A 14,711-nucleotide genomic window follows, 5' to 3' on the forward strand; every position below is an offset into this window, starting at 1 on the left:
GTTCGAAAGTTTTTCTATTTTATTTATAAGATAGTCTTGGTGGGGGTCCCATACTGCGCACCAATAATCAAGTATAGACCTGACCTGCAAAAAATATAAAGTTTCTTTGATTTCGCGTATCGCCTGTTTGAAATTCTTGCGAATAAAGTAAAATTATGTATAAAACGTCACCAGAATGACATTATACTTTCTATTGTGCTCTTTATCTTTGTCACGCTTATCGTTCATGAGTGGAGATACGGTTATTCAGTTGTAGCGGCGTTTCTTCGCTCTAGAGTTCTATTTGTAGAACATTGTTCTAAATATTTCTTTGTTTATTCTGCTCTAAATGTGATATATTTGTTAAAAGGTTGAATTAAGAAACTGCTGCCTTGTAAGTGGGACCCCCATCCGTTGAGGGAAAAAAACATGTTTGAAATAAAGATTTATTTAAGTTTTGATTTTCCTCTTCCCGTCTGTGTTAGTCGTGTGCAAATAGCAATTAAAATCTACATATAAGGCAGTATTGCGTCCTGCTTGCTTGCATCACATGCACATAGACCGCTGATGTCTGGGGCGTCCTTGCTGACTTTTCGCACACGCAGGCGTGGGTTAACTGCAAATACCCTGTCCCGGTAACTTGCCAGTGTCACTATGCCACAATTGAACATTCCACGCACCGATAACTCTGTTTCTCTTCTTTAGAAAATTCCTAAATTTAACTAAATACCCATATCGTGTTCAGAACCTTGCTAAGTCGAGTACATATTCTCAAAATCATTAAAGTTTCGTGAGCCACCCGGTATATACGAAATTAACATAGAGGCAGAAGGCGACTATTAGCTGCTTGCAACAACGCATACTTCTTATGAGTCCGCAGAGACCAAGTATTCTTCAGGCTTTAACACTTTTAAAGTCTTCCCAAGGCTGGCAAAAAAACAATTGTCTCTAACTAATGCGGAAAACTCGGAGGCGGGCAGACGAACTAGCACTGTCTTCCAATTCAGAACGCAAGTATGGCGCTATCTGTTGCCAAAAGTTGCCAGTGAGAGAGAGCATAAAACTATACACTAAACGTGTGCGCTCTGTGTGAGATTCATGTGGGTTTCTCGAGTAGTCACAGAAGAATCCGCGAACTTTGACAGCGGGGAGCTCTCGTAAGCAAAAGTCAGGCTGCTCCCCCCCCCCCCCCCCCACAGAAAAAGCTACGGGAAATACGCAATATACTCGATTGTCATAGCCCCCGATCACCTCGTCTGTGGTTTGTGGCTCTTTGCGAAATTGCAAGGCACAGCGATCGGCGCGCAAAAAGATCACCGAGGCGTAGTGAATAACAGGACACCTGTCGCTTTGTGACAGAGAAACAAGCATTTACGTGAATGCACCAACGAGCACGTCCGTGTTTTCGGTCTCCCTCTGACATTTTCTGCCGACACCAGCGCTTGTCCGTGTGCAGCGTCCCGCGTTGCGTGTCCGTTCGACAAGTGCGACGCATGAAACAAACACGGCCACATGCCCTTCAATTAGCAAATGCATCTGGCGCGTGATACTGTGAACAGCCTTTTGTTTCGTCATTTCCTCAATTGGCGGGACGATTTTGCTCTTCTCGGTCTTCCATTCCACCCGCGTCCTTCAATATTGCAAGCTCGTCTGTCCCAGCCCGTCGCTAACCCCCGAAAAAAAATTCTGTTGCTGATTTGACGATGCATGGCCTAATTTAGAAGCTAGTCGTTTGGTTGACGACTCAGCGGGAGCGATTTCAGCCGGTATCGACTTACATTTTCGTGTCTGGAATTGCGCAACAAATCGCTTTTTCGACCTAGGCCTTATTAGCAATTGTTTCTTTGTAATTTCTTTTGGACAGCAAGATTCTCTTCTTGACGTATTTAGCAACGAACACCTCATTACAGATATTCCACGACTATGTTAGCAATGCGCTCAAGGAAATAGTTGTACACCACTTACGTAGCTGAAGCACTCAGAATAATGCGAGTCACTACATCGCTTTCCTGCGAATGAGCTTCAGGAATCAATCTGCATCGCACGCAATGTACACCTTACTTAGGTCGCGTTACGAGATTCCTCAAATTTGTAATACGAAATACAAGTTAGCGGCCCCGCCGCGGTAGTCTAGTGGCTAAAGTACTCGGCTGTTGACCCGCAGGTCATGGGATTAAATCCCGGCTACGGCGGCTGTATTCCCGATGGAGGCGGAAATGTTGTATGCCCGTGTGCTCAGATTTCGGTGCATGTTAAAAAACCCCAAGCGTTTGAAATTTCCGGAGCCCTCCACTACGGTGTCTCTCATAATCATAACGTGGTTTTGGAATGTTAAACCTCTCATATCAGTCAATCAATCTATCAATACAAGTTAGCAGTAATACTAGATCACATCAAAGTGTGGTGATATACTTTAGTACAGACACTTTGTGCGCGATGAAAGTCAGAATGCGTGCTTTGGTTCAAAAGTTTAAACTTGCTGTTTATGTATGTATGTATGTATGTATGTGTGTATGTGTGTATGTGTGTATGTGTGTATGTGTGTATGTGTGTGTGTGTGTGTGTGTATGTATGTATGTATGTATGTATGTATGTATGTATGTATGTATGTATGTATGTATGTATGTATGTATGTATGTATGTATGTATGTATGTATGTATGTATGTATGTATGTATGTATGTATGCATGTATGTATGTTTGTATGTGCAAAACATTTCGAACATACCTATTGGCGTCGGAGCTAACTGCATGATTAAGTGAGGCAAGAAGAGCAGAACAAAATGGTGGTTCTGTGGGGCACAGGAACTGCCATTTACAGTGCTGGACTCATTTGCACTAGATAGCTTGTAAACATATGCGCAACAATATCTTTCCATTTTCAATTGACCTATGAGTACTGGAAAGAACAATCGCAACCAAGAGTTCGTAAATAAACAAAGAGAAAAAAAAACACTCTATTGAGGCCTGTAACGCGTGCATTATCGGAAATAGAGTCTTGATGAAAGTGCTGATTTTACCAAAAGCACAACAATTTCGCCTCGCAGAGCTGTTTCAGAAATATTTACACCGAGGTGGAATTCCGGGCATGTCGCCCACAAAGGTTCCAGTCAAAATAAATTTTAACAATTGTTCCTGTAAAGGAGGGAATCCTATGTTGATATTTAAGCGACGAGGCAAGCTGAACGCTTCCCTCAGAAAGATAAAGTTTGCATTTCATTGTTTCGACTTCTCTGTTCTCTTCTCACGTATATGGACGGTTTTATAAGAGGAAGAAGCCATCATATAAGATCAATTTCACTCTGGAGTCTTCATTGGCGTATCCAAGAGTATTAATGACTCGACCTTCAGGGAGAAAAGTAATTCATGTTGTTAACTAGTGAACTATGCCTCTTTTTCGCGAAAAGTAAAAGGGCTCCGGTAGGTCACACAGCTTCTCTTCTCTAGCAGCACTCTATCCTCAGGGTGCGCCTTGGTGTGTGTAACTCTCTTCACAAGTCCACTATTGCTACACAGCGTGCACGAACAATAACTTCACTAAATACAAGATGGCTTACGCTTCAAAGCTACTGTGAAGCGAAGCAGGGCACAATATAAATGACAACACTTCAGTCGATTTTATATATTAAGATAATATGTTAGATGTGGCAGGTATTTTCGACGTCAATTCTCCGTCTTCACTCCACATCATTAGACAATTTTTATTGTGCTGGCTTAGTATCATTGTTTCTCACACCGGAATTATTGAATAACCCTCCACTTTTGACAAAATATGACGATTTTATTGATAAAAGGCTCTCAGAAAAAGCTAGAATGAAAAAACGAAATCGGCAGATCCCACGTAACTGGGAATCGACGTTACCCGAAGCATGCGGAGGGAAGGTGACCGTGTTGCAGTTTTTTTTTATGGAGCCACACGTCATGAAGTGACGCTAAATTTATGTACAAATGTTGCACACACAGACATATCTTGAACAGTTGCAGAAGTTTATATAACCAGTTGTTTGCACTTGCGCAGCGATGTCAACTGAAAAATGCGTATTAGCAACGCCAGAAGCCGATATGAAGCGCTGATGCTCGCGAGGAAGGTGGCCCTGGACACTGCAACATAAATCAACTTAAGCGCATGGCAACTAACCACAATCGACGTTAACACGACGTGACGCCTGTATTGAAGGAGTTCATATGTAATGTCTATAAAATTGGGTAGGTAGCGCTGCAACCACTATTGACGTTTCACGAAGATTAGCGTCTATTTGAAAACTAGCTTCGAGAACTGGCGTAGTTCTGAGGTTAAAATGCGTCAATGCCATGAAGAATGCTTGAGGTTGATTCCAGCTGGGACACTGACATTTATTTTTTGGATTCGTCGGGTCGACGCTACTGATGTTAGGTATCTCGCTACCGATGTCAGGTAACGCTCAGGCGTTAAAATTGCCCATGTGTGTTCGCATCGTTCCTCGGTAGATACAGTGTCAATTACCTCTGCACATACCCGCATACCAGCGGCACATACTCGGCCATGGGGTATGTGTCACTCTGTGGCGCGAAGTGTTTGACGACGTAGGCGACGGGACTGTGACATTATCCATGTCTTGATCAGCGCGTCATATTCTTGAGAGCACCCAAACGAGAGCACCCAAACGTAAGCGGATAGATAGATAGATAGATAGATAGATAGATAGATAGATAGATAGATAGATAGATAGATACGCGCAAAGTCAACGAAGTTTGCTAAGAAATGCTTCGCATTTAATATATCTTCAATTGCCTAGACGGCAAGCTTCTCAAATGTGCTTGATGTGAACTATAACGCATCTTTTCTATGAATAAATTCTGCCTGCGAGAAAAGAAACATTTGCCAACACTCAAAAGCAACAGCTATTTCTACTCACGGTATTTGCCTTCCTTAAGTGATGGGACCTTCCAGGGCTTAGAAAGTTTAGTAATGAAATTTCACAACGTAGGCTGGGTGCTGGCTACAGAGTCACTGGCTACAAGTTACCTTAGTCTTTTAGAGCAACCCCTTAACTTTCTCCCCACATAAAAAATGCCAATACCAATAAAACGAACCACAGTAAACAGACATTGAACGGTCCCACGTCTTTCTTGCGAGGCGCAGTTGGCGATAGGCGCTCGCCGTGAGTCGTAAAAGACAGCCACCGGGCAACACATTTTGCGCCAGGCGGGCAATTTGAATCTGCACCGCGGAACAAGAGGTGCTTGCGGGCAAACGCTCGGCTTGTTTCTTCAAGAGCGCCACGTAGTTCATTTTGTATTGTTGCGTGCCTTGTATTCGGTGTTGCTGTGGGCACGACAGGGACGAGATAGAAATGGCGGAGGAGGATGATGCAGCGCTGCACAGCAGACGATCTGTTACGCGTGAATTGAAAAAGAAAAAAAAAAGTTGGTTGGAAGTGAGCATTATCGAGACTGGCTGAGCTGAACCTATTTTTTGCATGATTTTTATTTGTCGTTATGTGCTTTTTTTCCTTTTGGTAGTCGTCGTGTAAGAAAAGAAAAACTTGGAGCAAGCCAGTTAAGCGAAGCACTCAGAACTTCCTGAAGTGATTCCTACACCGGACCTAATAGAATCAAGAACGCTTCCGTACACAAACGTGCAAGAACACATGCACTACACAAATTAGTGTACTAGAACGGCACAGAATGGTGTATTTCATTTTGTGAAACTCGTTATATGCTCGGGCTGTTGGCATCGCCTGTCGTCGTAGCCCATCACTGTGGCTCTTGTCGTCAGCTGTCCCGATAAAGCAAGTAGCAAGTAGGACGGCATGCTCGCTCAGGAATTCTTTATAGACGGTAGTCTTTCTCGCGATACTTTAACAGAAAAACTTTGGTCTGCCTGTTTGTCTGCTCTTTTGTTTGGCTGTTTGTCACACGATTCAGCCAACTGAATGAGTGGGCATGGAACTTCAGCGAAGAGAGTGGGCATGGAACTTCAGCGAAGATGTACACGCATCTGACACCCTTCTGTTATATTGTGCAGATCTCGACCGTGATTGCCTCATGTACCAGTCCTTTGCCCGGAGCCGCGTCCGCGCACCCGGTAGCGTTCCTGGACACGCGCTTCAACCAAACCCTGCGATCACCTGACTTTCCCGCTTGCCAGCCTTCCGGATTGCGCGTTCGGGAATGCCTGCCGGTGCTCGACCCCCCCACAGTTATCAGCATCGACGGATGCATCAACTGGCAGCTATATAAGGAGCTGGATCTTCGGCCGCCCCTTTAGTGGGCATGGAACTTCAGCGAAGATGTACACGCATCTGACACCCTTCTGTTATATTGTGCAGATCTCGACCGTCATTGCCTCATGTACCAGTCCTTTGCCCGGAGTCGCGTCTGCGCACCCGGTAGCGTTCCTGGACACGCGCTTCAACCAAACCCTGCGATCACCTGACTTTCCCGCTTGCCAGCCTTCCGGATTGCGCGTTCGGGAATGCCTGCCGGTGCTCGACCCCCCACAGTTATCAGCATCGACGGATGCATCAACTGGCAGCTATATAAGGAGCTGGATCTTCGGCCGCCCCTTTAGTGGGCATGGAACTTCAGCGATGATGTACACGCATCTGACACCCTTCTGTTATATTGTGCAGATCTCGACCGTCATTGCCTCATGTACCAGTCCTTTGCCCGGAGTCGCGTCTGCGCACCCGGTAGCGTTCCTGGACACGCGCTTCAACCAAACCCTGCGATCACTTGACTTTCCCGCTTGCCAGCTTACCGGATTGCGCGTTCGGGAATGCCTGCCGGTGCTCGACCCCCCACAGTTATCAGCATCGACGGATGCATCAACTGGCAGCTATATAAGGAGCTGGATCTTCGGCCGCCCCTTTAGTGGGCATGGAACTTCAGCGAAGATGTACACGCATCTGACGCCCTTCTGTTATATTGTGCAGATCTCGACCGTCATTGCCTCATGTACCAGTCCTTTGCCCGGAGTCGCGTCTGCGCACCCGGTAGCGTTCCTGGACACGCGCTTCAACCAAACCCTGCGATCACCTGACTTTCCCGCTTGCCAGCCTTCCGGATTGCGCGTTCGGGAATGCCTGCCGGTGCTCGACCCCCCACAGTTATTAGCATCGACGGATGCATCAACTGGCAGCTATATAAGGAGCTGGATCTTCGGCCGCCCCTTTAGTGGGCATGGAACTTCAGCAAAGATGTACACGCATCTGACACCCTTCTGTTATATTGTGCAGGTTAGTTCACCGGTTTCCCTCTATGCTAAAAAAACAAACAACGTTTGTTTGCTGATGCTTCCATGCCCACAAGTTTTGCTTATGTCCATTTGCGAGTGCGTTCATGTCGTTAGGCTTCTGGCTATGTCCGGTGATGTTGAGGAAAACCCGGGCCCGCCAAAAGAAGATACGGGGAAGCAATACAACGAGTTAATCTCGTTGATTAAGGGGCTGCACTCTAAGATAGACGCAAAACACGAAGAACTTATGTAATTCATTAACGAAGTTAGAGAGGCGCAAGTGTCTCTTGAACAAAAAGTGGCAGAATTAGACAACCGATTATGCGCAGTTGAGGAATGTGTCCGGGTCTCAGACAGCGAGCCGAATCGTCAACGGCTACCAGAGGTACTTTCGGTTAACAAGCGCCTTGACGAATTTGAAGATCGCTCTCGCCGAGAAAACTAGATTTTTTATGGAATAGAAGATTGCGATTCGGAAACGTGGGCGCAATCAGAAGAAAAAGTTTGCCAAATCCTCAATGAAGCTCTGAAGCTAAACTTGGGAAGTAGCGACGACCGCATATCCCGCGCGCACAGGCTAGGCAGATTCGTAGTTGGCAAATCTCGACCAGTGATCGTAAAATTTGCTTCTTTTAAGTTCCGAGAAAGCATACTGCAGTCTAGAAGTAGTTTTCGCGAGTCTCATGTGTCAATCAGCGAGGATTTCTGCCGCGCAACAAGAAGCGTGCGCAAGAAGCTTTTTGCGTGCGCAAGAAGGCGAGTGGCGAGAAGTATACCGTCAAGTACAATAAGCTTTACATCAACAAAAAGTGCTTTGTGTACTCTCCGGTGACCGACAGCGTTTGTGAGCCGCATACACATGCGCAGAACTCATCAGAAGCTTCGTCCTCCGCTACGCATGCCGACGAAGATACGCTCTTATCCTAACAAAGTTCACCCCTCGGCCACTTATCGCAACTACTCAGTTTTATATTCTAACGTACGAAGTGTTCTTAACAAACGGGATGCATTATCTTCAATTTTTAATAACTGCGCCACCGATGTTGTAGTGTTAACGGAAACCTGGCTCACCCCTAGCATTGCAAGTGTAGAGCAGTTCGATTGTGAAAATAGTTATATCATTTACAGATGTGATAGAGAAGAATCGCCAGGAGGTGGTGTACTTATAGCCGTAGCTGATTATATAGTTTCTAGCCAAGTAGTAATAGCATCACCTTTAGAATTTGTCTGTGTTTCCCTCCATGTCAACTATCAAAATGTCATAATTTGTGGCTGTTACCGCCCTCCGAGTGCGACGCCAGTGTTTTGCGAGCAACTGCATGATGCTTTGTATGATATTGTCGAAAGGCACCCGCATACACCTGTTTTTCTTCTAGGCGATTTTAACTACCCGAAAATAAACTGGTCACTTCCTTTTTGTTCATTAAGCTCACTTTCAGCCGACAGTTTACATTTCGTGGAACTGTGCGAAGACTTTAACCTTACCCAACTCGTAACGCAGCCAACAAGAATGGGCCCCACTTCATCAAATGTTCTTGATCTGATTCTCACCACTGTACCAGACCTTGTCCATTCTATTTCATATATCCCAGACACAAGTGACCATTGTTTCGTGCACTTCAATCTAACAGGTTCTTTAAGGCGTCGGTCAAACAATCGGAAAACAATAAGAGACTACTCACGCGGCGATTATGACTCAATCAACAGTGAACTCGAATCGAATTTTGAGAGCTTTGCTAATGGCTTCTTTGATCGCAGTGTTCAACAACACTGGAACTTGTTCAAAATGAAAGTTGAATCTTTAATCATGCGATTCATTCCCACATACGTTATCAAGGGTCGCCAACGCCCCCCTTGGTTCTCAACTGACATAAAAAAAATTGCGGAATAAAAAGAAACGGTTGTTCCGTCAGGCAAAGCAGACTACTTCGTTCGCCCGTTGGCACGTGTACAAATCTGTCCTTTCCGAATACAGAGCAGCTATCAAGGAAGCCAAGCGCGTTTTTCTTAATAATACCCTTCCCTCAATTCTTGTAACCAACCCTTCTAAGTTTTGGAAAACTGTTAAACCTAGGCAAAAGAAAAACATTTCGCTTACGAACTCAGACGGGCAGCCAGTTTGCTGTGAAGAGTGTTGCATTGCATTAAATGATTTTTTGTTACTTCTTTTTCAAGTTGTTCTGCTTCTCCGTTGCCACAAATGCCTAGTCGTGATTTTTTACCCATGTATCCTGTTACCGTTGATGCCGTTGGAGTGCAAAATTTAATTCACAAGCTTAAGTTATCCTCTTCTTGTGGCGTAGATGAAATCAACTCAGTTTCTAAAAAACACTGCATTGTATTCATCAATTTACTTGTCCCTAATCTTTTCGCAATCTATTCAGACCTCCACTTTGCCGCTTGACTGGAAAGTGGGGAAGGTGGTCCCTCTGCACAAGTCTGGTAACACACAATCTCCTCTCAATTATAGACCAATTTCCCTAACCAGTGTTTCTTGTAAAATGTTAGAACATATAATTTACTCCAACCTTGTCTCATTCCTAGAATCAAACTCTTTTTTTACTCCCTACCAGCACGGATTCCGAAAAAGTTACTCATGTGAAACCCAACTTCTTTATTTTACTAATGACATAGCATCGGCTTTAGATCGTGGCTCACTTGTGCATTGCATTTTTCTTGACTTTCAAAAAGCTTTTGATAAAGTACCTCACCAATTACTCCTCCTGAAAATTAGTGCCTTAAACATTGATCCGAACATTCTTAAATGGATTGAATGCTTTCTGACTAATCGCACTCAGTTTGTAACAACTAATGACTATAACTCACCTCTTTCTAAAGTAACATCCGGCGTACCCCAAGGTTCCGTATTAGGCCCTTTACTTTTCCTTATATATATTAATGATCTCCCCGACAGCATTAACTCCACTATAAGGCTATTTGCAGACGATTGTGTAATTTACCGCAAAATAAACAATGAATCAGATAACCAATTTCTACAGTCAGACCTAGACACTGTCTCAACCTGGTGCAATAAATGGCTTATGACTCTCAACTCTAACAAATCTAAATGCATGTCAATAACCCGGCGATCTATTTCTCCCCCCTGTACCTACAGAATTAACGCAGTTCCCCTCCAGCATGTCTCTTCATATAAGTACCTCGGCGTTTAAATTACCAACAATCTATCTTGGCACACGCATGTTACCTACATCTGTAATAACGCTAACCGAACGCTAGGATACTTACGCCGCAACTTTTCTCGCGCTCCGCTGTCCCTCAAAATTTTATTATACCGATCACTAATTCGCCAAAGCTTGAGTACGCGTCCGCTATATGGGATCCCGTGCAGCAAAATTTAATCAACGCGTTAGAATCTGTTCAGAACCGCTCAGGTCGGTTCATTTGTTCTAATTATTCCCGTACTGCTAGCATATCACAAATAAAATCTAACCTTGACCTGCCCAATTTAACTGTCCGGAGGAAACTGGTGCGACTGCATTTTTTTTCATAAGATATTTTTTCACAATCCATCAATGAAGCGAGACCTCATTTCACAACCGTCATACCACTCATCGCACGTTGATCACCAGCATAAGGTTGCCACTACGTTTTGCCGCACCAAATTCTTTTCAGCAGCCTTCTTACCGAAAACAGCCGCCGATTGGAACCACCTTCCCTCTTCCGTTGTAACAATAACAGACCCTTTGTTATTCAAGACTGCAATTTCTCAGCAATGTTCGTAACTATACGCTGTTTCCATTAACTATCTTTGTCTTGTATGTGCTTGTATTCTTACTTATGCATTTTTAGTTGATTTATGTTGCCTTCGTGATTTGCGCATCTGACACTTGTTTCTTTTTTTTTGTCTTTTTTTCTTGTGTGTTATAAAATGTTGTACCCGCCCCGCCGCGGTGGTCTAGTGGCTAAGGTACTCGGCTGCTGACCCGCAGGGCGCGGGTTCGAATCCCGGCTGCGGCGGCTGCATTTCCGATGGAGGCGGAAATGTTGTAGGCCCGTGTGCTCAGATTTGGGTGCACGTTAAAGAACCCCAGGTGGTCTAAATTTCCGGAGCCCTCCACTACGGCGTCTCTCATAATCATATAGTGGTTTTGGGACGTTAAACCCCACATATCAATCAATCAAAATGTTGTACCCACCCCCTCTGTAATGCCCTACGGGCCCTGAGGGTATTCTAATAAATAAATAAATAAATAACTAGTGAACGTTCAAGATTTTGCTCAACACCCAGCCATCTTTATCTGGTGGCTGTGTTCACACTTTTGAAGATTGTCTATCAAACAGTAAATATTACGCATATCTGAGACGCAACATCCGTACGTGAGTTTTAGGTGGTGTGCTCTTATACTATAAATGCATAGATACCTGAATATAAATACTCTAGTATTTCTTACGATGCACTGACAATGCGACGACATGCACGAAAAAAGCGATGTTTTCTATGCCTCATTCAGACGATATGGCGCTGCCACCTACCAGTTCTACACAAGCTCCGTTCTCCGTTATTCACAAGCTTTCAATTCATGAAATAACTACCAGATTGCGTTCTAATCTCACGCAGCACCTCGAGACAGCATAATATCATCTTTTTGCAATGAGCGCCACCTGCAATGAGCACTGGGCGCTGTTTGAAGCAAGCAAAGTACACTGCCTTCTTATTTCTTACGTGTTTCTACAAACATGGCTCGTAGATTTATGAAAGGTGAGAACATGTGGTTTCAGTGCGAATTTCTGTCTCTAAAGTTTGGGTAAACTTGCTGTGCCTGTGACATTCTGCGAATTAATACGGTGCTTTCTGCGCTGAGAATTAGCGTAGAAACAACCTGCCATCACATGCAGCTAAAGCCTACCAACAACCTAAAAGCAACCAGATTGGTCTTCGGAATTGTCTATTTTTGCTTTTTCAAGGCCAACGCAGACATACGAACTCCAGAAACAGAAACTTGCGCTGAAACCAACCGCTCACACTTCTCATAGATGTACGGGATCATCACCAATGACATAGGCCTTCAATTCCTTTGAGGTTCCCCTCCCAGGCATTGTAGCCTCTCCAATTACCTACTACTCTTTCGTGCACATTTTGGATCTGGGGCTCACCGCTGTCACTGCGCAGCCGTTTGTTTTTGGGATAACCTTCTTCATTTTAGTGGACTAGGAATGAGAAGTGGGGCTTACCCAACTTTACGGCAGATATCTGTTCGTCATTATTGGATTTCTTTTTTTTGGTTCCTAGCACAAATACCGACTTGGCGAACACCCTCTTTAAAAGAGAGTGTGCTGCTGTAAATTCTCCCAGACGCCCACGCACAAGTCACGTGCATGAAGTGAGATCTGAAGTGATGAAGGAGACGGCAACGTTTCGGTGAAATACAACACTCATTGATATAGATCTTCGCCTTCACATCTCCATCCTCAGGCGTCATTTGATACCGAAGCACAATTTTTCCACATAGAATGGAAAAATTTCTCTTCGCACCACAGCACCCCAATTTCTTAAACTACTCATTTTAAAAAAAATCAGCAACTTCTATTGCCTCCAGAGAAAGACGACGTTGTGCATTAGCATTTTTATTGTGACAAGGTCTCTCAATCTGTGGTCTTAGTTCATTACCTGACGCCATCTCGCTTTGCGTGACTAGAGTGAAAACTGCTTATCAATCACGTCCCGCTTTTCAAAGATAGATGCATGAGAAATTCTGACACTACTATACTGTGCCGCAGGAGCCACTTCTATCACCAATTGGTCAAAAACAACACACAGGAAAAATGGCTATGGTTTAGTGTAGTTATGCCTGGGTGGCCGTATCAAGACGTATGATTAATCTTGATGTTTAGCTTGGTTCATTGTTCGGTTACGCTTCTCGAGGCTTGCCCCTCATTCTTCCTTTGCCTTCTCGGATCACTTTCTCTTCTCAGTTTTATTGCGACGACGAAGCCTGGGCTCTTTCACTCATAAACTCACTTTTAATATTTGTCGGCAAATCCAACCTAACCTCCCAATCTGTATATATGATGCAACGCCAGCTCCTCTTCTGATGTCATGTCATATGGCGCGGTGAGTGCCTCTGCCAGCGATCTAGTTGCTACAGGAAACAGTTCAGCTGACGGTGCGGCTACCAGCCATAGTTAAACTGCGAGAATGCGGCAAACTTAGCTCTCATAACGAAAGAAATATAATCTTTAAGCGAACATAATTTTGCAAACACTGGATGTAGCCTTACCCCCCGAATTCGAAACATTGTACCCCTTCAAGGCAACAACTTTTTTTGTTAATGCACTTCCTCTTCTTTTATTTGCGATATAGCGATGGCACATAATACCTTGTGTGCGAATGTGTATTAGATGTGCTTGGTAAGGCTGGTATCAATTGTGCGCTGAAGCATTCTCTTGTTGAATACGATCATATTTCCAGTGGCAAAATCTAGGCTAGTGTATTTGCAAGAGTGAAAGCCGGCTTGTCGTTGGGAAGTATACTTATAATAAATGTTTGAAAAAATTCAAAATAACACATGTAAGCATAAAAATAAAGATGCAAGAAAATCTCATTCTTTATCTCTTCCATTTTCAAAACCACGTGGTTAACAAGAGAGTAGACCGCAGAGCTTTGGTTCTCTCTGATAGTCTTCAACTTTCTAGCAATAGCCAGGTCAAAATGCACTTGTTAAATTGGTTGAATTTTCTTGCTTTTTTTAACCTAGAATTTTTTAATGCCGGGGCTCACCAAGAGTTCAATGACGTATTTTTGACATAGAAGAGTTGTCAGAAATGCGCACGATCAGAATAGAAAGTGAAAACTTCCGCCATAGTGGGTTGAACTGTTCATCTCTGCTCCTCGTTAACACAGGCTGCAGTACGCTATTCACTGCGTTATGGTCACATAATTTGAACCCTTGCAAGGAAGTATTACAACTTTCACGGCTCGTTTGGAGAGCCTATTTCACCACGCTATGCTCAATAACCATGTAACTGTTTGCGGCGGCGATATTAATATTGACATGCTGTCTAATGGAACTTCACAGCATGAGATGACGTGTTTGTTTGATAGCTTTGGATTGGCTAACATGATTAATATGCCAACAAGAGTTACTGCCTGTTCATCTACATTAATTGATGTCTTTCTCACGAGCATTAGTTCTGAGGATACTAAAGCTGGGACCATTTCATGCGACATTAGCGATCACCTTCCCATATTTTTAGCTATTAGGCAACGAATAAAAAAGAAACGACTTTCCATACCAGTGCGTTCTATAACATCCAAAAATCTTGAAAATTTTCGTCAGGAACTAATTAATACATCCTGGAACGATGTTCTCGCAAATGACAACCCGAACATTGCTGTCAATACATTCATAGAAAAATTCAAGGAGGTATATGACCATAACTTCCCTCGAATTACCCACCGCCCATCTAAAAAAATTAGGAAGCCATGGATCACACGGGACCTGTTGCATCAAATCAATGAAAAGAATGTAATGTATAATGCATTTCTCGTCTCT

This window comes from Rhipicephalus microplus, chromosome 3, assembly GCF_043290135.1.
Source record: "Rhipicephalus microplus isolate Deutch F79 chromosome 3, USDA_Rmic, whole genome shotgun sequence".
NCBI classification, from domain to species: Eukaryota; Metazoa; Arthropoda; class Arachnida; order Ixodida; family Ixodidae; genus Rhipicephalus; species Rhipicephalus microplus.